Genomic DNA, 24,365 nt, shown 5'->3' with positions numbered 1-24,365 from the left:
GCTACATTTGAATGTCTCTACTACTTGTTCGTATGTCCAATTTTCGATCTTCTCTCAATTAGGATGTATTATCGAGGCTATAGGGGAAGAGACAAGTAAATAGATGTTTGAAATAATTGAACTGTCAGTCGCTTGGGAGTATTTCGAGTGACAGGAGACTTATGTACAGTAGAGGGCCCCATCCTTTTTTCCAGCTTGTAAGGCACATTCAAACATCAAACAAAACATTGTTAATGATCATGTTCAGCAATTTTATAAAAATCTGGGAGGCTGCATGCAGGACATAAAGGCACATGTGGATCTCGAGCTACTGGCTGAAAGCAGGCCACTGTTGTACAGGCTACATCAGCAGGGTAAAGGTTAATGGAGTGTCTATAATGACACAGCAGCACTATGTATCTTCGTATATCCATCTCCATGATGGGAGCCTGCTTTTTATGTAGTATAAAGTGAACTGTGTCATTAGTTTACCCAGAAAAGAAAAAGCAAAACAAATAAAAAAATAAAATAAAATAAATGGCAGTTTACAACTTTTAATTATAAAGATTTAATTATAAACCCAATCCTAAGTCTTGCAATCCTTTTAGCCTTGGTTACTCTTTGTTTTACCTTTTCTCTTTTAAAATAATGACATAGCCTTCCACAGCAATAAATGATCCGGTTCCATTTCCCAGGCAATTTTTCAGTTTTCCCCCCTTCATCCCTTTTTTTTTTAAAACCACCTCTCAATTAGCAACCGTTGGGATTAACAGCAACTAATGCCTTTCCTTGAATCGTGGTCCTATTTCTCCCTAGGGCAGACTAAGGCTTTGTGTGTCCTCCCAAAAGAGAAAGAAAAAAAAAGTTTTAGTAGAAAAAAATGATAAGGGGAGGGAGTTAATGAATACAAGTGACGTCATACTAATGGGGGCTAGGCAAAGGGGCTGGGCTGTGTCAGTTACATTCTGTAAAGGTGAGTGCTCTAGGGTCTTAACTGTATCATTCAATCTACACAGTGAATTTTATGTTTCTGGGGCCATATAAAATTACTTTTATTGCCTAGGCATACATCCAAAGGTGTTACTGTAGCAGAATGCTACTTGGGCGTAAAAATAGACAAGGTCAAAAAGTTTTATTTTCCCACCAAGTACAACACTTATAGAAACCACTTATACTAAGTAGTAAGACACTTTATAGAGCCAATAAACTAAATGTTACTTCTGTCATTCCTTGGCAATAATATAAATCGTCTTGATATTTTGATAGAAAATAATGTAATCATCAGTTCCTTCCATTTAGGATCTCATTATTTTCATGTTCTGTCATATATGTTTATATCACGGGTTTGAAGACTGTATCCATAATATAGTAATTTTTCCTGTTCTTCTATTGTAGCATCTTGGAGATTGTCAGTAAATTATTGTAGCACAATATAGAGTTCAAGGTTGCTTTATCAAAGCAATTTCTGTTCATTAAGGTGCATTGTGTTTTGGGTTCAATATAGGGTTTTGCAGTATAATTATAAATATATGTTGTCTATAAAGGATAGGAAGTAGTTTATATTATAGTCATTTAGGTTGGGTGTTTAGTGTGAAAGTGGATCTTGTAGTCCTGTGCATGTCTCTTTATATTAATATCTATTCTGCAAGTCACCTTTTTAATACCCAGAAAAATGCTTAAAGTCCCCTTGTCCAGTTCACTTTGAACCTAGAGAGAAACACCAATTCTGACGTGTTAGACTGAAATGCATTTGCCTCTAGGATAACCAATGACTATTTGTGTACACGGGGCGGTGTTTGAGCTCGGTAATATCCAAGACATGGAGTTAAATGGAAATACATCCTCTTTTTTAAACAATGACACACAGGGCTTCTGCAGACAGGGAACGTTAGGAGAAAAATGGGACATAGTCTATGGTGGCATTCTATGACAGGGGATATTTTTATAATAGACAATACATGGAACATTGAAAAAAAGTAGTACACACACACACACACACATATATATATATATATATATATATATATATATATATATATATATATATATATTCTGTTTTTAAACTATATATGTAGTATTTCTAAAATATTATATATATGAGGGAGGGGGGCTGCAATTAAAAATCCTCTATTTTTAAATATAATTTTCGCCCCCCTTTCTCTCTATATCTATCTATCTATCTATCTATCTATCTATATATATATATATATATATATATATATATATATATATATAGTAGTTACAGTGGCTATATATATATATATATATATATATATAATATATTTATTTTTTTATTTAGGGGATTTATAATTTCTGTCTCCTCTCTCTCCCCCTTTTTCTTTATATATATATATATATATATATATATATATATATATATATATATATATATATATATATACATACACAATATAAACTTAAAGGAATATATATATATATTATTATTATATAGGATTCATATAGGGCCAACAGAATATATATATATATATATATTTATATATATATACACACACACACACATATATATATACATATATATATATATACATACATATATATATTTATATATATTTAAAATTAGAGTTTTTTTAATTGCAGCCTCCCTCCCTCCCATATATATATATATATATATATATATATATATATATATTTACACACAGACACCCAATAAATATATGAAATACTCTAAGGGTATATATGTAAATTTATTATATATATATATATATATATATATATATATATATATATACACAAAAGCCAATATTTTGCCATATATGGAACACGGAAATATGTAATATTTAACGTGGAAATAAATATCGATACTTTATTCTCCCTCCTCTCTTTTTCTCTCTTCCTCTCTCCCTCTATATATATGGAACCTTAAATTTAATAGATATATATACATAGTGTATCTTCTATTTCTTATGTTGAGTAATTAACCAACCATTTATTTCTCCCTCTCTCTTTTTCTCTTTATATATATATATATATATATATATATATATATATATATAAAAATATATATATATAAATATATATATATATATGTGTGTGTGTGTGTGTTTTGCCACTTTAATAATACCTAACTGGCAAAGCATAAAGCCATCGGGAATAAAATGCCTTCAGAAAAAAAAGAACATCACACTCTGACTTGCTATGCTATTGATTAATACAATCTGTTCCGAGAGTCTTGTAACTCTTTAATCTGCCTGTTAATCAAGTCTCTAAGCAGCTCAATGTGAGTTTTATTAGCGACAGGAGATCCCAGGCTGTAGATCAAACCAAGCGTTTCCACCCTTCATATCTAGACTACCGCTGCTAACATGATATATTTTCAATTAGGGGCCAATTTATCAAACAGTTTGTCCCCTCCTGACATCTGTAATATGTGTGAGCCGTTTACGTTGCCAGTTTGAGCAACGCGTAATTTTAGCGCGCGTTAGATGGCATTTTGCGCCAAATGTGACATTCTGCATTTTAGGAACAATTTTCATAGAGCCTGTGCTTCTTTTCTCACAGCCAAAAGGACCTTAAGATGCATGGATTGGATTAAATTCTATAATATCTAATACCAAATGATTGTATCACACTGATATGCATATGAAAAGCCTATCTGGTAATTATGCGAAAGTTTTTTCTTTTTTTCACTGCATGACAGCTGGATAAACATAATCTCCAATAAACATCTCTAATTAGAGAGGAGGGACTGAGTAAAATTGTATTTTTTCATGAAAAAGCCTTTGGTAGAAGTCGGCATCTAAGATCTAAAATATTGTAGAATTAAAAGCGTTACATTTTTTTTTTAATATTGTTTTTATAGTAGTAGCATGTTTTCAGGTGCTAAATATATTTTACTATGTTTCATTGTGTTCATGGCAAATAATGTTGTGTTTGGTTTATGTGTAAATATATTAGGTAATAGAGGTTTTTAAATAATATATTCTCCTGTTGGTAAATTGTCCTAAATGTACTTTGTTTTTGGAAGATTATTGCTATATATTATTGTTGTTATTATTATTATTACTCTTCTTATTATTAATAATAATAATCATAACAATAATAATAATAATATAATCATCATAATTAAATCATGAATAATAATATTACTGATAATAATAGTGGTGATGGTCCTCATTATAATAAAAATATGAATAATAATATTACCGATAAAATATTCATAATAGTGATGATGTCGGTCATCATCATAATAAAAATATGAATAATACTATTACTGATAATGTTAATAATAGTGACGATGATGATGATGATAATAATAATTAACAATAATAATATTTGACAATAATAATATTTTTTCCTTTTGCAAATATTTTCAACTGAACTCTCAGCTAGCAAAAAAAGAAGCAGAGACTTTATTTTTTTTCCTGGGTTTGAAATTCAATTTCCTTAAGTAAGTTTCTGTCCTGTCTCATCAGAAGGAGCGGAGGGAGTGACCAGTTAACTGTAATTGAATCCCCTGTACTCTTAGCCGGTGCGAATTGCTAATTATAAGTTCTTCCGAAATAGGGATCAAATCACAGACTATGAGGATTTAAAGCTCCCTCAGCTATGCAGATCACATTCTTTCGTTTCTCAAAGTAACCTACAAGCAGCCAGACAAACCAACTCACCAAACTGTTTTACAATTTTCCTGTGAAGGTGTAAAATCTCCTACTGTCGTTTTCTTTATCTAATGTTAATATGTATCATATTCCCCTTTAAAAACTTACATAGGACTCCATACACCATACAATACTCAGCACAGGACAGGCAGACAATCAAAACACTCCTAAATCTAATTCTGGGTCCTTCCCAACCGACAGGCGAAAGCAAACAAAACTACAAAAGCATCAGGTTAGCCTTGTAAAGTAGCATAACCAAGGATTATTACCTGTTGCAGCTTGTGAGCCCCAGTTCCCAGGATCTGTCCACTTCAGGACTTTTGCTTTCCTTGATAGTTCGTAACTGGCAGGTTTGATCTCCAATTTCTACATAAGAATCTGCCACACAGTTTAAATGTCAGTGACAGGGGAAATAAAGGAGGCTGTGCGCCTAGCCTTTAACTTTCCCTTAATATCAGTGCCAGCTGCGCTCTGATTGGCTGCAGCGCGCCTCTGACATCACGGGACACAAGTTACTTGTGTCCAAGCTAACAGAGAGTCAAGCAAGGCCTGGATCTCTAACAATTCACACAAGGTATAGTTATTACTATGAGGATGATGATGATTGTTGTATTGTTAATGTTATGCTATGAAATAATTATGCATCAAATTATTTTATTTGACTATTGAATATTTCCTACCTGTCTAGTGATATATATATATATATATATATATATATATATATATATATATATATACACATTTTTTAAACTTTTTTTTGTTTATTCCATATGTATGTATTCTCTCTCTCTTGCTCTCTCTCTCAGTATGTAAAATTTTTAAAGGGAAAGTATATGCACATACTCTTAATTTTTCTCTTTCTCCCTTTAAAAACACATATACAAATTAGTTTTTTCCATATATATGTATTTTATCTCTCCCTGTGTAATATTTTAAAGATTTTAAAGGGGATGTACATACACATACTCTCAAACTCTCTCTCTCCCTCTCTCCCCCCCCCCCCTCTCTCTCTCTCTCTCTCTCTCAGTATATAACATATTTAAAGGGGAAGTGTATACACCACATACTCTTAATTTCTCTCTCTTTCTCCCTTTATAAATACATATTTATTTTTACCATATGTATGCATTTTCTCTCTCTCCGTCTCTCTCTGTAATATTTGTAAAGTGGATGTACATACCCGTACTCTCAATCTCTCTCTCTTTCACTTGATTATATAACATGTATATGAAACTCATACACCCTTGTATGTTCTCTATGCAGTCAGTGTGTCAGTTGTGTGGGGTTATCTCTCCTTATCTCTGGGATGACCTATAAGTGATAATGACAGTATGAGGGGTATTGGCAGTGGGGTGCTCCATACACTGACAGTCAGGAGAGGTGAGTGTGCTTTTCATGGGAGCTCAGGTGTGATCTGTTTCCATATTGATTTAACACTGAATAGAGATATCCTAAAGCAGCAGCTGGGCGGTGTGTCCTCACATCTGGAGCTATTTGTGTCACTTTTGCTAATTGTTCTGTAAACATGACCTCCCAGCCTGCTGTGTGACATATACTCACCTGTCACTTCCATGGAGGACACCATGGCCCTGTCACCCCACGCTGCATCTAACCCTTGCACTGGAGAAGGGCTTAAAGTGTTAGGTGAAGCTTCACTTATGGCCTGCCCTGGATAAGGTGTAAGGGGATAGGTTATAGGTAGGGAATGGTGGGCTATCTATTATCTATCTACATTTTTATATACACTGTCCCTCTCCTCCTATTTATCAAATTATGATGATATTGTCTATCTGTCTATCTATCCTACTAAGACACACACAGTCTCTCTCTCTCTCTAGATAGATAGATATATAGATAGATAGATAGATAGATAGATAGATAGATAGATAGATGGATGGATGGATGGATGGATGGATGGATAGATAGATAGATAGATACTAGATAGATAGATAAATAGATAGATATTATTGCTGTTATTATTATTATTATTATTATTATTATTTCTATCATCATCAATATTGTTTTATTTTTGATAAATAGATAATAGGATTACTCTATCTATCTAACTTTATCATCCTGTCAATCTCTCTCTCTCTCTCTCTCTAAACATATATATATATATATATATATATAGAGAGAGAGAGAGAGAGAGAGAGAGAGAGAGGGGGGGGAGGAGAGAGAGAGAGAGAGAGAGAGATCTATCCATCTGTTTGTCTTACAATGTCATCTATCTGTCTGTCCATCTATTCTATGTTATCTATCTATAAGAGAGAGAGGACTGCGATCGGAATTAAGAGGAATATATATATATATATATATATATATATATATATATATATATATATATATATATATATATATATAATTCTATCTAGCGTTGTATTTATTATATATCTATGCACCCTTTCTATAACATCATACCATTTACAGTTTTCAATATTTTTGGTTTACTTCTTGTCGTTTTAAATGCAGTCTAACAGATAAAATGAATGGTGTTATTACAATCTATAAATGTAGAGGTTGGTCTATCCAGGGGCAGCTGTCAGGGTGACAAGGTGATAGGGCCACGTCCTGGCTGTTTGCTCACATTACACAGTAGAGGTGCAGTAGTGCTCCAGCAGGTTTCTCAGGAAGCTGGTGGCTAATATTTCACTGGCTTAAAAGGGCATCCTGGGAAAGAGCTGTCACAAAGGTGTCATTAGGGGCTGCTGCCATTAAGGGACTCGGAATCCCTGCAACCCAGCAGGGTTCTTGAAGGAAGCACTGGAAACACCGAGGCTCCCGGCTGCTTATCTGGCTGTCAATAGCAGGAGATGGATCCGGGGTAGGACCAGGTGCTCTCCTGCCTCTGTCCAAACTGGAGCTCTCCAGGAGCTGATCAGGCGTGAAACCGTCTGCCGGCTCCACTATGTACACACAGTAATAAAGAGATATTACATGTTAGACAACAGTTACAAGGACATAAAATGTATCTTGCTTTGACTAGAAGCATTACATTCAACTTCAGATATTAATAACATGTACATAGGCAGCAGAGTCATATATTTTGGGTTTCCCTAAAATCCCACGCAGGTTTGTGTTATAATTTATTTTTATACAGCCATGTTAATCACACACCTTCATTTATAAATAATTATTATTTATAGTACTGTATGTCACAGGTTTCAGGAAAGAATCTGCAATAAATGGTTCTCTCCTGCTCTCTTCTTGCCCCCCTTCTTCTTTATCTGGTATTCTGTTATCCCTCTGCCTCCTCCTCCTCTCTCTCTATCCACTCCCTCCCTCTCCTTCTCTCTCTATCCACTCCCTCCCTCTCCTTCTCTCTCTATCCACTCCCTCTCTCTCCCCCTCTCCCTCTCTCTCTCTATCCAGTCCCTCTCTCCCCCCCTCTCTCTCCCCCTCTCTCTACTCTCTCTCTCTCTCGGCTCCTCTCCCTCTTCTCTAGCTCTTTCACTCCCTTTTTATTTGTATCATTCTCCTTTAACCCTCCCCCCTTCTCTTTCTTTCTCCATCACATCTATCTTTCTATCTTATCTCTGCCTCCTCTGCTATCTTGTCTGCCTTCCCTCCTTCCTCTCCTTTCTTCTCCCCCTCCTCTTTCTTTTTCTCTTTCTTTCTTTCTTTCTTTCTTTCTTTCTTTCTTTCTTTCTCTCTCTCTCTCTCTCTCTCTCTCTCTCTCTCCCTCCCTCCTTCCTTCCTTCCTTCCTTCCTTCCTTCCTTCCTTCCTTCCTCACCTTTCTTCTCCTATCTCTCTCTATACCCGTATCTCTCCCTTAATCCCTCTCTTCCTGCCCCCCCATTTTTCTCATGCTCCTATTCCTCGTTCTCTCTGTTTCTTATTGCCCCCATTATGCTTTCTCTTTTTATCCCTTTATCTATCTTTTTTTCTCTCTCTCTCTCCCTCTGATCTCACCTCTTTCTCTCCCTAAGGTGTCAAAGGTCACCATATCTGTTATTAGCATTTCTTTTTCCTATAGATCAATTGACAAGATTCTGATGAACATGGCCTTTAACACCAACCTATACAGAACACAACTAGCAACACCCAAAAACTCAACACAGGGTGACATCAGGGATATAATAAGTTTATATGTTCTACAGATGCTATTGAGGTCCAGGTGTGAATGATTCTGAATTATGCATTTATGTAGAAGGGATAGGAGGGATAGATGCAGGAAAAAAAAGTTTTTTTTTGAGGATGTACAATTCATACACACAATACATCCATCCATACCCAGTATAAATAGACCGCATTATAGTTCTGCTTTTCCAAGAGTGCTTTTTACATTGATGAGGTCTTCCAGCCTGTTATCACAGTGTACATCAACAGCACCTCCCCCAAGGAACATAGAGGGTTAAATTGACAATGCTACCCTTAACTCATATCCATACATACTGAGTCACTTTCAAAGATACAGGGAATATAATATGGTATAGCAAAGTGCAAGAACACTCTTATCACTTGAACTGGACCTTATAGAGTGGTTGTAAGCTAGTGTATTAGGAGACTTCAAAGGGAGTCACCATCAAAAGCCAGCATTGCCCTAAATCACAGAGCAGCTATTGGCAAAGTACAGTAAACATTGGAAATCAACCTCAAGATTTTCCAGGTTTATCTTTTCCAGGTATACCCACCTTGTTAGCTCACACTGGACTATATACATTTTCGTATTAACTTAATATGACTAATTCATATTTATATAATAATGCAGGCACTATTAATATACTAATATAAAAGGGATATTATTTCATTTACACTACAGGAAACCTGTACTATTTTATATTACATACCTATGAAACAGAATAGTTACTATAGCTGTGTGCAATATTTGTATAAATCCTACAACCATAAATATGCTTTGGCTAGAATTTATATAATAATACTATATACAGCTTTATTATTCTCTTTCTTTCTTTCTTTCTTTCTTTCTTTCTTTCTTTCTTTCTTTCTTTCTTTCTTTCTTTCTTTCTTTCTTTCTTTCTTTCTTTCTTTCTCTTTCCTTTTCTCACACACACACACACCACCACCACCAACAACAACTATATAATAAAATAACTGTAATTGTGCTATATGAAAACTATACATATTATAGTATAAATGTAACTCCTACTGCATGTATACTATATACCGCATGTCATAACAAAGCTGGAGCAGTACCCCTATGGTAATGCACTGTACCTCCAGACAGACATTGTATATGATGTATACATTGGTGAGAATGCCCCCTCCCCCATCCATCCATCAGAGGAGGGTGATGGGATTTTGCACCGGGTGCTGTCAGCCAGGCGCAGTTCTGGATCTCTTGGAAGTGTCTAATGCCAGTTTGGAGTGAGTTAGCGATGTGAAGTTTTGAAGGATGCCCTGAGCCCATGTGTTCACATAGACTGAGCAATTCTCAGCACACACACTCTGTAATAATGAGCTTTAATTCTCTATCCAAGCAGAACCTGAGCAATAATAATAAGCGCATCAAGACAAATTGTTTACTGTGGCATCGCACAGACTGCAGAGCCCCAGAGAAGCCTCATCTCACCATCCCTGCTACACTGAGCTGCGGCACCAGCCCAGGCCGCCTGTCCATCAAGGAGCACCGCGGTAAGTGGCAGGCAGGGGCTTCCCCGGCGTCACTTGTGTGCAGCCTACCTACCTCCACCTGGACTCAGATCCTCCACCCAGATCACACAGCCATACTTGGTATTACTTACATCATCTATAGACATATCATCTATACTGTCTCTCTGTCTATCTATCTATCTATCTATCTATCTATCTATCTATCTATCTATCTATCTATCTATCTATCTATCTGTCTATTTATTAACAATGCTATCTAGTCTGCCTATATATTAATTTATTACTACTACTACTAATAATAATAATAATAATAATAATAATTACTATCACCAATAACATCAGCAACAACCACAACAATAATAATAATAATAATAATAATAATAATAATAATAATTTAGTCTATTTCTTATTACTGATTCATTTTATTTGTCTATCTATCTATCTATCTATCTATCTATCTATCTATCTATCTATCTATCTATCATCAGTCTATCTATCTATCTATCTATCTATCTATCTATCTATCTATCTATCTGTCTATTTATTAACAATGCTATCTAGTCTGCCTATATATTAATTTATTACTAATAATAATAATAATAATAACAATAATAATAATAATTAACAGCAACAACAACAACAGCAGCAACTTACTATCACCAATAACATCAGCAACAACCACAATAATAATAATGATAATTTACTCTATTTCTTATTACTGATTAATTTTATCTATCTATCTATCTATCTATCTATCTATCTATCTATCTATCTATCTATCATCAGTCAGTCTATCTATCTATCTATCTATCTATCTATCTATCTATCTATCTATCTATCTATCTCTTTAACCACCTATCTAGCAATCCCTCTATTGCTAATAATAATAACAATAACAGCAACAACAACATATTTATAAGGTATATCTTATCTATCTATCTATCTATCTATCTATCTATCTATCTATCTATCTATCTTTTTGCCTGCCTACCTATTATTCTATCTACTGATATTATTATTATTATTAATAACCACAATAATAATAATAACAAGAACAACATATGAATAATATATATTTAATATATCTATCTATTGTTAATAATAATAATAATAATAATAATAATAATATCTATCTATCTATCTATCTATCTATCTATCTATCTATCTATCTATCTACTAATTGTTAATAATAGTAATAATAATAATATCAGTAGATAGAATAATCGGAAGGCAGTAAAAAAGATAGATAGATATATAATAACAATAATAATAATAACAACATATTTATGATATATATTTTATCTATCTAGAGAGAGAATGAGAGAGAAAGAGAGATTAAAAGGACTAGATAGATAATTAGATTACCATGATATATATATATATATATATATATATATATATATATATATATATATATATATATATATATAATGTATACAATACATGATGATGATTGTTATCATTATGATTAGTATTATTATTATTATTATTACTACTATTTAATACTACTATCATCATCCTCATATATTCTTTTTCTTATTTGTATTCTTATATATTATTATCATAAATAATAATATTAATATGTGCGTGTATATACTCTTCAGTCTCTTTTTTTGTGTGATCAGTTACTTTAAGCTATGAAGTTCTTATGATATATCTATATATCCGCAATAAAACATAACAACACATTTCAGAAGAAATATTATCCATTCCCCATAATTTGTCCAATAGAATGTAATACATCATGGATGTATGGCCTAGTCACCCAGTTTAGTAATAATTTAACCCCAGTGAGCCTGAGTTTTCATTCTGTCCCTTTTGCACTGGAATTGCGCCTGTTCGCATTCGAGGCGCTAACTGTGATACAAGTTTTTTTTTGTGAAATTGTAATCTTTGTATGTCTGTTCATTTTCTAAACATCGAAAGAAAATCCTTATTCAGTGTTACACTGTCTCCAGCTCTGCACCTCCCCATTAGAGATATTTTAATAACAAGCGTGGTTGTGTCCAATACTTGATTTGTGTTTTCTCTCTCTCCCTAGTCCTGGCTCTAGACTGAGACATTAGCTGGATTCCCTGGGGGTGATTGGAGGCAATCCGCAGAAAGTCGACAGTCACGTCCTGGATGTTAAAAATGCACTTTTGCTCAACTTGACAAGCTGGAGTTCGATCTACAATTGTATTTGAAAGCGCATAGAGCGGAAAGATCCCCCCCCCACCCCATGCTCCCACCCCCCATCATTAAGCTCCACTCTCCTTTAGCAAAATAACAAGATATTTCATTTGCACACAATCCTGGATGGAATAACTCTTTTAATAGAAATCTGCTGTGTAATTCAACATGGGATATTCAAATCCAGCACCCCCCCATCTCTCCCTATCAGCCCATCCATGTGATCTCACTGATTTTTACTTTAAAATCTTGACTAAGAGGAGAGTTCCAACAAGGGGATTTACGCTGATGCCATGACCCTTGTAATTGGATTAAATATGGACTGACTTCATCCAAAAAACAGGGAGAGATTGACACCTGCCAAGGGGAGTCCTCTGTGATTGACTGTGATGAGTCGTGCCGGCCGCAGTAATGAAATAAATTGTACGGATAAAACTTCCACAGTTGTCATCCGGGGCCATCAAACAGAAGCCAGAGCCAAATGAGTGACAATGAAAGCCAGGGGGGCACCAGAAAAAAAACCATGGCACCAGATCGAGGGGGCTGTTAGACATTGACAAGCCAAATTACAACTTGCCACCTCAATTTCCAATTCACAAGTTTTCAATTAACATATAGATTGCTGTTACATATAAGATTAGGGAGACTTCCAGTAGGCGCTTGTGGGTTCCTGTTGGGCCTGGTCTACTCATGACATATTGGAGGGGTACTGGTGGTGGGTAGGTGAAGGACTATAGCCCGGTAGAGCAAATGCTGAATTTCACTCGAGGATAAATATGTGTAGGTTTTCTATAGCTTGTCTATGTCCGCTACCTTTCTTTTTGGTATTGTCATTAAAGTTTTAAAGAAAATTAATATTGTTATACATTTTTACAATTACAAATAAAAAGGATCAGCTGAATGTAAAAAAAGTTTATTGATTTGTGTTAACATTTGAAACCTTATTTCTAAATATAATTTGTAATTGTTTGTACTTGGGGGGCAGCCATATTTGCTACAGATATTTATATGGCAACGAAAAAATACTTCGCACTAAATTCACATCATTCTCTCCCTACATGGAGCTTATAATCTAAGGTCCCTACCTTACATATCTAAACACATTGGGCCGAAATACACAAGAGAAAATGTACCTACCAGTATGTCTTGGGTGTATGGGAGCACCAGGAGAACACGCAAACTCCATGCAAATAGTGTCCTGATTCTGATTTAAACCAGAGACCCTATTACCACTAGGCAGGAGTGCTAACCACTAAGCCATTGTGCTTCAAACCGGTTGGTCTTTCTCACTATGCAGCTATGGGTTGATTTACTATAGGAGTAGAGTATGTTTTGTTTGCAAAGCGAATTCTCACTTTGCAAAGTAAACTTTCATTTAGCAAATGAGGTAAACTTAACTGAAAATTCACTTTGCAGAGAATATCCAATCATGTGCCAGGGAAAAAAAAGAAGGATTTTGGCTTGAACTTGATTGGATGATTAAAGCCAGCACACCTTCACCTCATTCAGTAAACTGAAAAACTGAAAAACTCACTTTGTGAAATAAACATGCTCTCTTTTTATAGTCAATCAGCCCCTATAAGTCAATCGCTTAACTGAAAACAATTCACCCCCTATGTGGCTGAGTGCTCCCTCTAGTGACTAATCAACAAATCTCTATATATTAAATATTGTAACATGTAAAGAATAATAATAATATATCAGAAATCACACTCATTGACAATGGCGTTTCCCTTTAAACCTTCAAAGATCAAGTTTGGGCCTTTTTCCTTTTCATTATAAATCCATTTTTAGTATAAACCCTGTTCATCATTTTAGACCTAAATCCTATTATATACATTATTTTCTTCAATCTGAGCTATGTTTTTCTAATATTTCCCAAATCTGCTTTTTATGTAGGCCACACTCATCTGCCTCAACTTCTTCTAAATTCAAGCTTTCATGCCCTGATATAACATATGCAGGGTATTTTTTTTGCTTTCATCTCCTCCCATTAGCTGTATAATATATAAATTCTCCAGTTTGTATTATTATTTATATAGTCAAGGAAAGTAATAAGGTGCAACATATTACTCATGTGCACCCATTCACACACTACGAGGTAGATTTACTAAAACTAGAGCGCTCAGAATCTGATGCAGCTGTGCATGGTAGCCAATCAGCTTCTAACTTCAACTTGTTCAGTTAAACTTTGACAATAAAACCTGGAATCTGATTGGCTTCTATGCAGAGCCGACCAGATTTTGCACTCTTTTACAAAAAAAAACAACCCCTATAGACATATTTTAAAAGGTGTACATTGCATATTCGCTGGACATTCACCGTCTAGTTAATTCTCCATACTCATAAAGCACATTTACCACCCACACATGTCCAAAATCCGCTTGCAGTTGTTGCTGCTGGTTTCACTTCTGGATTTCGTCTTCAGCTGCTGATGCACATGGTGTAAATTCCTCAGGATTAAATAGGGTTTATACTAAGGAAGATGTACTGTATAGTGCCTACTAGTGCTGAAAATACTAGATGCCTAGCAGTCATGCCATATCAATGGTCTCTGACCTGCAACAAGTATGTGCACCAGAATCTGACTTCACTTGCTGCCTGCTTATTGTGTATCAATGTTTCAGAAAAATATTGACACCACAGGAAGCTTGGTAAGTAGTATTTTCAGAAGGGGAACAGCGATGGAAGTCTTTGTATTCCTTTCTGTATAGTTTTCCTTTAAAATTTTGCACTATCTGGAAGATAGAGGAGTTGATTTACTCAAAAATTAGAGTCTGTTTACTTAGCATACAGTTTACAAAGTTAATGATAGTAAATAATGTAAACCTGTGTTCACTTTGTATATTCAATCATGTCCAAAGTAACTTAAAAAAATAGGATTTTTTTTCTAGTACATGATTGGTTGATTAAAGTACACATAGCTTCATCTTAGATACTAAGCTCAGTCACTTTACCAAGTGAACATTCTCTATGCCTTTAGCAAATCAACCACTGTTAATGAAATGTCAAAGTGAAATTGTTTTAATATATTTTTTTACACATGCTTATCATCGACCATTTCATATATGTGAATATATTTTTAGCAATTAATCCCTGCATTGTACAGTATATTGTTTAACATGTTTAAAGTACTCTCATTCTACTTGTAGAATGTAAGCTCTTGTGGGCTTTTGATTTAAATTGCTTTTTAAATTACCTTGATACTTATATATTTTCTTTGTAATTTCCTCTAGATGTGGAATATGTTGGCATTATTTAAATACAAAAATAAAAATGTTATCTATCTATCTATTTATCTATATCTATCTATCTATCTATCTATCTATCTATCTATCTATCTATCTATCTATCTATCTATCTATATCTATATAGATCTATCTATCTATCTATCTATCTATCTATCTATCTATCTATCTATCTATCTATCTATCTATATATATATCTATATATATCTATATAGATATATATTAATAGCAACAACAAACAACAACAATATTACCAATCAATTAGATTAAATTATAGCATAAAATATTAAAATATGCATTGATCATTTAGCGCTGCACTTCTATCTGTTTCAATTCTTGTGGGTTTTGTTGCCTTTGCCCTTTTTGTTCTAGCGGCTTTTAATACCCAGTGCTCGCCACATATTCTGTATTTATTTATGCAATGATCATGCCTTATTAAGAAAACTATTTTGCAATGCCTTGTCACTGTTCTTGCTGATATGAAATAAACACCTCTGAGTACAGATATTGAATCCTTGTGTCTTGTTGTATTGAACAATCCACGTGTAATTGGGGCTGATCTGTCTGAAGAAACCTACTGCCCAAGTGTTTTGACTTTCAGCCTGTTTAGAAGCCAGTCATGTAGAGAAAGACTGTGGCTGAGTATTGAATGGAACGTATCAGATGACTGTGAAAGGTTATGAGGCTACATAATAGCATTACATGTACATACAGCGTTAACCAATAGGGCATGGCTTGTTGTATTCCTGTGTTTCTGTGGCTGGGGGGTAGTGCACAGTGACAGGTGAGTAGCTTCGCTGGAATGTAGCATGAATAACAATTACTGTAAGTCTTCCTGAAACCAAACGCCAGAGGGGCAAAGGTTGGCTTGCCCCTGACAGCGAAGGGGTTAAGCACCTCCAGTTGACCTTCTTGGGAAATTTGTTAGGAAATCTCATGTTTGATTAACGTCCACAATGTTCAATAAGACTCCTGGCCTATCTCCTCTAATTCTATGAATTCTATTTTTTTGCCTCATTCACATCTGTTTATCCTGTGTGCTTTTTATTAGAAGGTGACCATACACAGTTGGTCAATTCAAGCATCACTCGGGGTAACAGGGCAACTTTCATTCTGTGTAGGGCTTCCTTTGAAGATGATATTGAGAGCTTTATCTATACTGTATGCAGTTTTAGGTATACTATAAGGAGTGTTCCAGCCCTTTAAGGGTTTCAGAAGCGGGGCGGGGCGGGTTTTATGTGACCACCGTGATTTGCCATCACGGCGGTCACATGATCTGGAAAGGTCCGGATCGAAAGAGGAGATCGGGACCTATCCATGAGTACTGGACATGTGTGCTGGGAGCGCACAGGGTGCGCACTCTCAGCACATATGTTTTTCTTAATTGCACACAAATGTGCGGCCGCTCGGCATCTAGGCCCATCTAGGCGTGAAGACGTTAAGCAGTAATATCTGCAGGTGCAGTGGTTCTCACCCAATGTTTTTGTCAGCAGTGAGCACTTGTAGATAGTCAATTTGGGGTTCCCACAGGGCGCAGAGTCTAAGACCCAGCCTGCTTCTTCACCAGAGCCCCTGATGGTGGGGATGGACTTGCAGCAAGCTGGGACCAGGTCGCGGCCCCTGGGAACGCCCAGCCGAAGATGAGGAGACTGCTCGCGGGAGCAGAGTACAATGCGAGGAGACAAACAGAAATCCGATAGACTAGCTGAGGTCAGAACAGGCAGAAAACAAGCAGAGAATGAAGCCGGGGTCGGTACACAAATAGTCAATGCAGGATACAGGCAATAGCAACACATAGGAGCTCCGACAACTAGGAAGTTGCTCAGGCAAAGTGGCCTAGACTGAGCATGTCTTATATAGGCAGGCAAACAAGGAGGCGTGCCAGGAAGTGATGGAAGGGAAGGAAATAAAACCCAGAGAACAGCAGACGACGCCCATAGGTGAGCACAGACAAACACACATGTGAAAGGGATCAGGAACAGCACTGCAGCAAGGAGGTAAGAACACAAAAAAGAAACTGCAGGCTAAGTTTTGTGCAGTTTTGTGCACCCTATGGGTATTTTTTCAAGTTCAGGAGTTACTTTTGACTATTGAAATAGTATCTAAAAGACAGATTTAAATTTAATATATTAATAAAGCTTATAGAAATTAATTTGGGGCAGACATATCTTTTCTTTAAAAACATGAAAAAGTTGCTTAGAGAAGATTTGTTCATATATACAGTATATACTGTAAGTAATACTTGCAGTTACTGTGTACACAAGTGGTCTCCAAACTGTGGCCTGTGGGCCTAATGTGGCCCTTAGGACTCTTTTCTTCCCACTGATGGGAGGCAATATTCCTCCCACTGGCACCAACAATGAGTTACCATTCCTCCTACAGACACCCACATTGGAGAGCTATTCCTCCCACTGATACCTATGATGGGGCAATATTCTTCCCACTGACACCAGTGATAGGGCCTTTTTCTGTCCACTGAGGCCAACGATTAGGCAAATTTCCTCTCACTGACAACAGTGACAGGGGAATTTTTCTTTCCACTGACACCAATGATGAGGCAAAATACCTCCCACTGACACCAGGGTGGCGCACTATTCCTCCCACTAACACCAAGGATGGGGCATTATTACTCGCACTGGCACCAAAGATGGGGCACTCATCGTTTTACTGACACTAGCAATGTGGCACCATCCCTTCCATTGACACCAATGATCTGGCAGTATTCATTCCACTGACACTAAGGATGGAGCACTGTTACTCCCACTGACACTAAGGATGGGGCACTATTACTCCCACCGTCACCAAGGATGGGGCACTATTCCTCCCACAGACACCAAGGATGGGGCACTATTCCTCTCACTGGCACTGATGATGGGACACTACTCCCCCAACTGACACTGATGATAGGGCATTGATCCTAGTCCTACTGACCACAAGTGACAGTTACCTGGCCCTTTTTTTAGAAGGTTTGGAGACCCCTGGTGTACACTGTAGAAGGCACTTTGGACACCCATCAATTTGCACTCTGAAAATGTCTGCTGTATAGGAATATATACGATATAGAAATCTGGTATATTGCATACAGTCATCATAGAACTATTTCCACAACGCCGCATATCATTTGGAAGTTTATTGTGGCACTAAGCAACCAACTCTGTTAATTGGCCAACACATGTATAGCTGGCCAAAGGCATAATGCTCCAACTGTGATTGAACATATATAGATCACAGACCATAAGGTTAAAGAATTCAATGAAAATTTTAATAGTTCACAATTCGACCATTAAAAATGCCCAATATGTTCAGGAGCTACAACACTCCCCCTTCATCAGGGCTTAGAAGATAATATGCTGTATACACTAGAACGGACTCAAAAAGAGTACAATTTTTTGGCCACATGGGAGATTTACTAAAACTGACGCACTCAGAATCTGATGTAACTGCCTTTTATTTCCTCCATCAGCTCATCCCCCACAGCTATTACCTTTTGTATCACTCAACCCTTCCTCCTAGATTGTAAGCTCTAACGAGCAGGGTGCTCTGTTCCCTCTTGTACCAAATTGTATTGTAACTGTAATGTCCGCCTTCATTTTGTAAAGCGCTGCGCAAACTGTTGGAGGTATATAAATCATGTGTTATAATAATAATAATGGTAGCCAATTAGTTTTTAACTTCAGCTTGTTAAATTAAGCTTTGGCAATAAAACCCGGAAGCTGATTGGTTTCTATGCAGAGCTGCACCAGAATATGCCCCCTCCAGATGTAGTAAATAACCCCCATGGTGTTTTTTTGAAGCCCGAAAGGAAAACTTTTTACCAGATTGAAAATAGATTCATGTGGTTATAAATCTTTTTAAGATAATTTGAGTATTTATATCATTTTCTAAGTTCTGATAAAGGGGGAGTTTGTGTGGACCTCGAAACACATAGCCAGTTTTGAATGCTTGAATTACTACTAAACGTTTTCTTGAACTCTTTCACTTTGTGGTCTGGCGCCCATTTGTTTTGCTTTACATTTGGATCCATTATCTGGCACCCTTTAGAGAAAGGCCTGTTTGTGTTGGGAGCTTCCTCATCTAGTCTTCCTATACCGGATTGCTTAAATAAGCATAGGAATCCCAGCCCATCTCAAATATTTTTTCTCTTAAACCAATAAATCTCATCACGCATGTTACAACCTGACTACCCAATCTTGCACCAATTTTGTGCAAGTTAATGATAGGTTGATACAAATGAAATAGGTTGTTTAGGTAGGCACCCAAATTATTAAGATGGTAAATCTAATGGAACAAATATAAAGATTTTACAGTCAGACTGTAATGTCTGTGATGGGCTTAAGATCGTACAGTATCAGCTTGGTGTAATTTTAAAGTAATCAGGACTAGTAAACTAGGACTAGTAAATATATAATTGTAGTACTGGCATGCACATTCATGCTGTGAGTATGGAAAATTTGAAAAGGCTAATCTTATTTTAGGTATACAACAGCAATTGTTTTAAAAAAAAGTCCAACACATTTAATTGATTTTTCTTCCCTAGCTGCCCTGAAAGCCTAAATTTCAATTTGCATAAAGCCTGGTGCCCAACCTGGGGCCCGAGGGCCACATGCAGTATATAGTAAATGATGTGTAGCCCTCAGAACTCAGCGGTCTGTAGTGGCTTGATTGTTTAGGGTAATAGCATTGATCTCTACTGGCCTCATGTAACATGTTCGCAGTTTCATACTGTCTTCTGCAGCATATCCCCAGCCAACAATGTAGCATGTTCACGCTCTTTGACCCTCATTTCCTTTATTAGGTCTGCAGATTCTGAAGTCTGCCGAAGCATTACATATATTGAACATTATGTGTGGCCTTTTGGTGATGTGATGGGCCGCATTTGAGGCCCCCTTTAGCTCATATGTTGACAACCACTGGCATAATGTCTCTATGGGAGTCTCTAGGCTACTACTCAAAGGGAATAGCAAGCTTGTTTACAGTACCAAGGCTTGGGTCTACTGTGTGGGCTAATATATGCTATTGCCATTTTCTTGTGGATTTTCTACAGCTCCTCAAGTTTCTTCCCAAAGAACAGAACTTGATCATCCACAAAGCAAACTAGTTATGAGTTTAGGACCTGTTGACCTGATTGCTCAGGTGACTTATCTAAAAACCTTCATATTTCTGCGATAAACTGTGGAATTGTGCAATTGGATAAAGTTGTGCCCCTACTTGTCATTTTTGAAGAGTGGATGTGTTTGTTGAATTTGGTGTCTGATGGAGAGAGACCATGTCAGAACAGGCAAAGCAAATGGGGATGTGTGCCCATTGTAATCCTTATCAATGTCAATGAAAGGGATGGGGGAATAAAAGCTACTATCTTGCCCAGGGCCCCATTCTATCTCTACCAAAGACATACTAATAGATCCCTTATTTTCTAGTCTAGAATGTTTGCATGACTATGGTTGGTATTATAGGCTTCTTTGGGTCAGGAATGACGTCAATAGACCTGTATGTTCTACATAATCAAAATATGTCATCTCAAAGAGAAAGTAGTAAATTAAAAATGAGCATCAGGATCATATCAGTGGATCATTTAATGGAAAACCCTTTTAGTAAATCACTTAGAATTGGTCTTTCTTTCTCTTTTTTTTCCCATTTTCTCCTTCTCTTTTTTCTATTTACACTCTTTCATGGCTTAGCTGAGAAAGACGCTGCCAATATTCTATTACAATCGATTAGTACTGCTTGTGTAATTTTAAACATAACTTTTCTTTGTAATTAACTGCTGCTAGGGATTAGTATCTCTGCACAGGAAAAGGAATCAACTTATACTGAATGAGTTGAACATTACTTCTCAGTCCCTTGTGGCTGAATATATTAACATTATAATCTCCGACACTATTTTATTTTTTTTTTTGTATGTTACACTATTGTTAGTAAATCAACTCCTCGGGTCCACAGAGACTCTGACCCTTGGCAATTCAGTGAAAGTGTAATTATCTCTCCGAATCTTGGACAGATTTAAGAGATTACATTTCAACTAAATCTATATCAATGCTAATTTTCTGTTTTGTAGGCTCCAGGTGTTCGGAAATAAGGCTTCGGCTCTTCCTGCCCAGCAGAAATGGGTGTACGGAGTAAAAAAGAGGAGCCTTGCTGAGCACAGAGCAACTCCACATTAAATTATACCTTTTTTTTTGTTACAAAACCTGGTGCTTATACTGCAAAGTTAAACAAAACAGCTATGGTAAATTAGCATTAAATAAAGGCCAGTTTAATGCTCCGTTACAGGCAACTGGGGCATACACGATGGCTAATTGGCTATCACAATTAAAAAGAATAGACCAAATGATTCATTCTAAGGAGTGTTGTGGAGAACAAAAAAGAGGAGGTGTCACAAATATAATATCAGAGACTGTGAGAACCGTCAAGTTGATGCTTTGTGCACGAAAATGTCTCAGCCTTTTGATGTGGTGTTTGTTGTTTATCAACAGCCTTTTCTTCAAAGAGCAAAGGCAGATGACTTTATGGGGCAGAGGCCATCAAAGCTCTTAGAGGCCAAATATAAAGCCCTACACATAATATTCAGGCCCTTGGTTCGGTCTGGTGCTTGATCATGGATTACCTGGTGTCATACATCCATATGGAAAAATGTGCGCAAAACATGAACGCAAAACATTAAATTAACATTTTATTTATTACAGGTACTTATATAGCGCTGTCAATTTATTTAGCGCTTTACACATATCGTACAATCACATCAGTCCCTAACCCTTAAGGAGTGTACAACCTAAGGACCCGCATACATATATTAGGGTCAATTACCCTACCAGCATTTCTTTGGAGTGTGGGAGGAAACCCATGCAGGCACCGGGAGAACATGCACACTCCTTGTAGGTAGTGTCATGGTTGGGATTGGTTGGGATGGGGTCCAATGACCCTAGGGCTGATATGTGAACGTAATGCATTTGAATATTCTACCATATGTCAACAATATTCAATAATCCATAAACGAACCCTGAAAGTGATTCAGTAGCGCAAGGGATAGGGATCCCTATGAGTAAGTCGGATATGACGAAACGCGTCAGAGTGAGGCTGTGTGGCGATCGGAAGTGACGTACCGGAACCGGAAGTGACGCGGGAGCCCCAGTGACTGGGAATCCAGCAGTGGTGAGGGCACTGTCTTGGTTTCCATCAGTGTTTACACCTATTGCAACATCTATGGGCTTTTGACTTGCTTTGTTTCTGTAAGTGGCTGTCAATTTTAGTGAATAAAGGAGCTGTTTTGTACTGCACCATTGGGGCTTTTCTTGCTTTGTTTTACAGGACAACTACACCTGAGAGCAGAGTATTAAGAAGAAGGAGGTTATCCTTTATGCTATCATAAGTGCCTCTGTAATAGGAATCTACCAATCTGTGAAGATTTTGGGGAGAGGAAGTATATCGATACCAATTGATCCTTTGTCCCACCAGGAGATATTTATTGAACGATTTTAGCCAACCATGAGAATGGGGGGCATTACCATTTGGTGAGTGTATACCCTGAAAGGTGGGGTGGACACTAGTTTCTATTACACATGGTGATTTATTCTGGAGAAATTGAAGATTTATTTGGTGGATAAGGACTTTTTTTTGGACTTTATTTTTCACTTATGTTGATTTTTTCACGTTCACACTTATTCACATGAAATTGGCGCTACTGAATCACTTTGAGGGTTCGGTTATGTGTTATATTGATTTATTGGAAGTGGCAGCAATATTGAGTTTTATTTGTTTATTTATTTATTCCAATTTTGTATGATTCACATTTTTTCACGCATTTAGCGCAGTTTTTTGTTCTTGTATACAAATTATCAGGCCTGTTACTTTTTGGAAATAGGTTCTACTTCAGAAGAAGCACTTTAAAATAGTTTTTAGGGGTATATTCCACTGTCTATTACATCCAGAGGTCGAATAACAATGAGATTGGACCCCATAGTCTGACCAATGGGAATATGGATCTTCGAAAGGTTTGAACATATAGCACACATATGTGCTGAGCTGACAGATCACTCTGAAGACAGCAATATTAGTTGTACATTGACCACGGTAGGGTTCTCATCATTAAACCCTGTAAGCACACAACCTTTAATCTCTAAGCCTTCCCTCTTTGTGAACATTACTTGCTTTATACAAGGCATTTACTTATTTTCCTGGTCATAACCTGGCTTAGAATACTTTGTGTGTAAAAAACCTCATATATGATGAAAGTTGTTTTGACAACGGAAGAAAAAATGGGTTAGAATTAATTTCACAGCTGCTTCTTTGTCTCTGCCATCAGTAGGGACTTGCTTACCAAGTTTAATTGTAAATCGTGTTATGACAACGATGATATATAGATAAAATGGGGAGATGGCATATCTGCATCTTTTACCATTTCCATTGGATATTGTATTTAACTAATATCATTGAACATGGGAATCATCTGTGCCTCACACACAGGGCATTTCTCAAAAGATTAGGCCTAATCTCCCTAAAACTATTCAGCATATGTGGATCTATAAAGTGAGCATTTGTAGTCACTTCCAAGACCTTATTGGGGGAAGTAGAAGGTTTAATTTCTATTGACCAGGTAATAATCTGTCTAGCTGTTTAATTCATAAATGGAATGAATGAAAACCCAAAGATGATGGGCTGACTTCAGTTACTGGAATGCAAGACCAACTGAATGATGTTTGGAAATAAACTCAATGAATAAGCTTGTGGTGGATTTGTCAACTCATTGGATTACACTGGACGCAGACAACGATGATC

At 36.5% G+C, this 24,365-nt stretch overlaps 1 protein-coding gene and 1 long non-coding RNA gene across 2 annotated transcripts in view; one reads left to right on the top strand and one right to left on the bottom strand.

Annotated features, from left to right (window-relative positions):
• PAX6 (paired box 6) overlaps positions 1-5,005 on the bottom strand; it is a 62,346-nt gene extending 57,341 nt beyond the window's left edge. Inside the window, exon 1 of the mRNA XM_089673471.1 lies at positions 4,868-5,005. The gene's annotated coding sequence lies outside the window, so the exon portion shown is untranslated. The remainder of the gene's footprint in view (positions 1-4,867) is intronic.
• The window catches only part of LOC149465254 (uncharacterized), a 20,746-nt gene extending 4,650 nt beyond the window's left edge, over positions 1-16,096 (top strand). Inside the window, exons 2-3 of the long non-coding RNA XR_016312222.1 lie at positions 10,044-10,194; positions 12,215-16,096. This is a non-coding gene — a long non-coding RNA (uncharacterized LOC149465254). The remainder of the gene's footprint in view (positions 1-10,043; positions 10,195-12,214) is intronic.
• Positions 16,097-24,365: the final 8,269 nt, after the last annotated feature.

Source organism: Staurois parvus, unplaced genomic scaffold, assembly GCF_062004578.1.
Source record: "Staurois parvus isolate SC_StPar_1 unplaced genomic scaffold, SC_StPar_1.0 ptg000138l, whole genome shotgun sequence".
Classification (NCBI taxonomy): domain Eukaryota; kingdom Metazoa; phylum Chordata; class Amphibia; order Anura; family Ranidae; genus Staurois; species Staurois parvus.
Note: the sequence above shows the minus strand (reverse complement) of the source record. Positions and strands in the feature narration are given on the sequence as shown.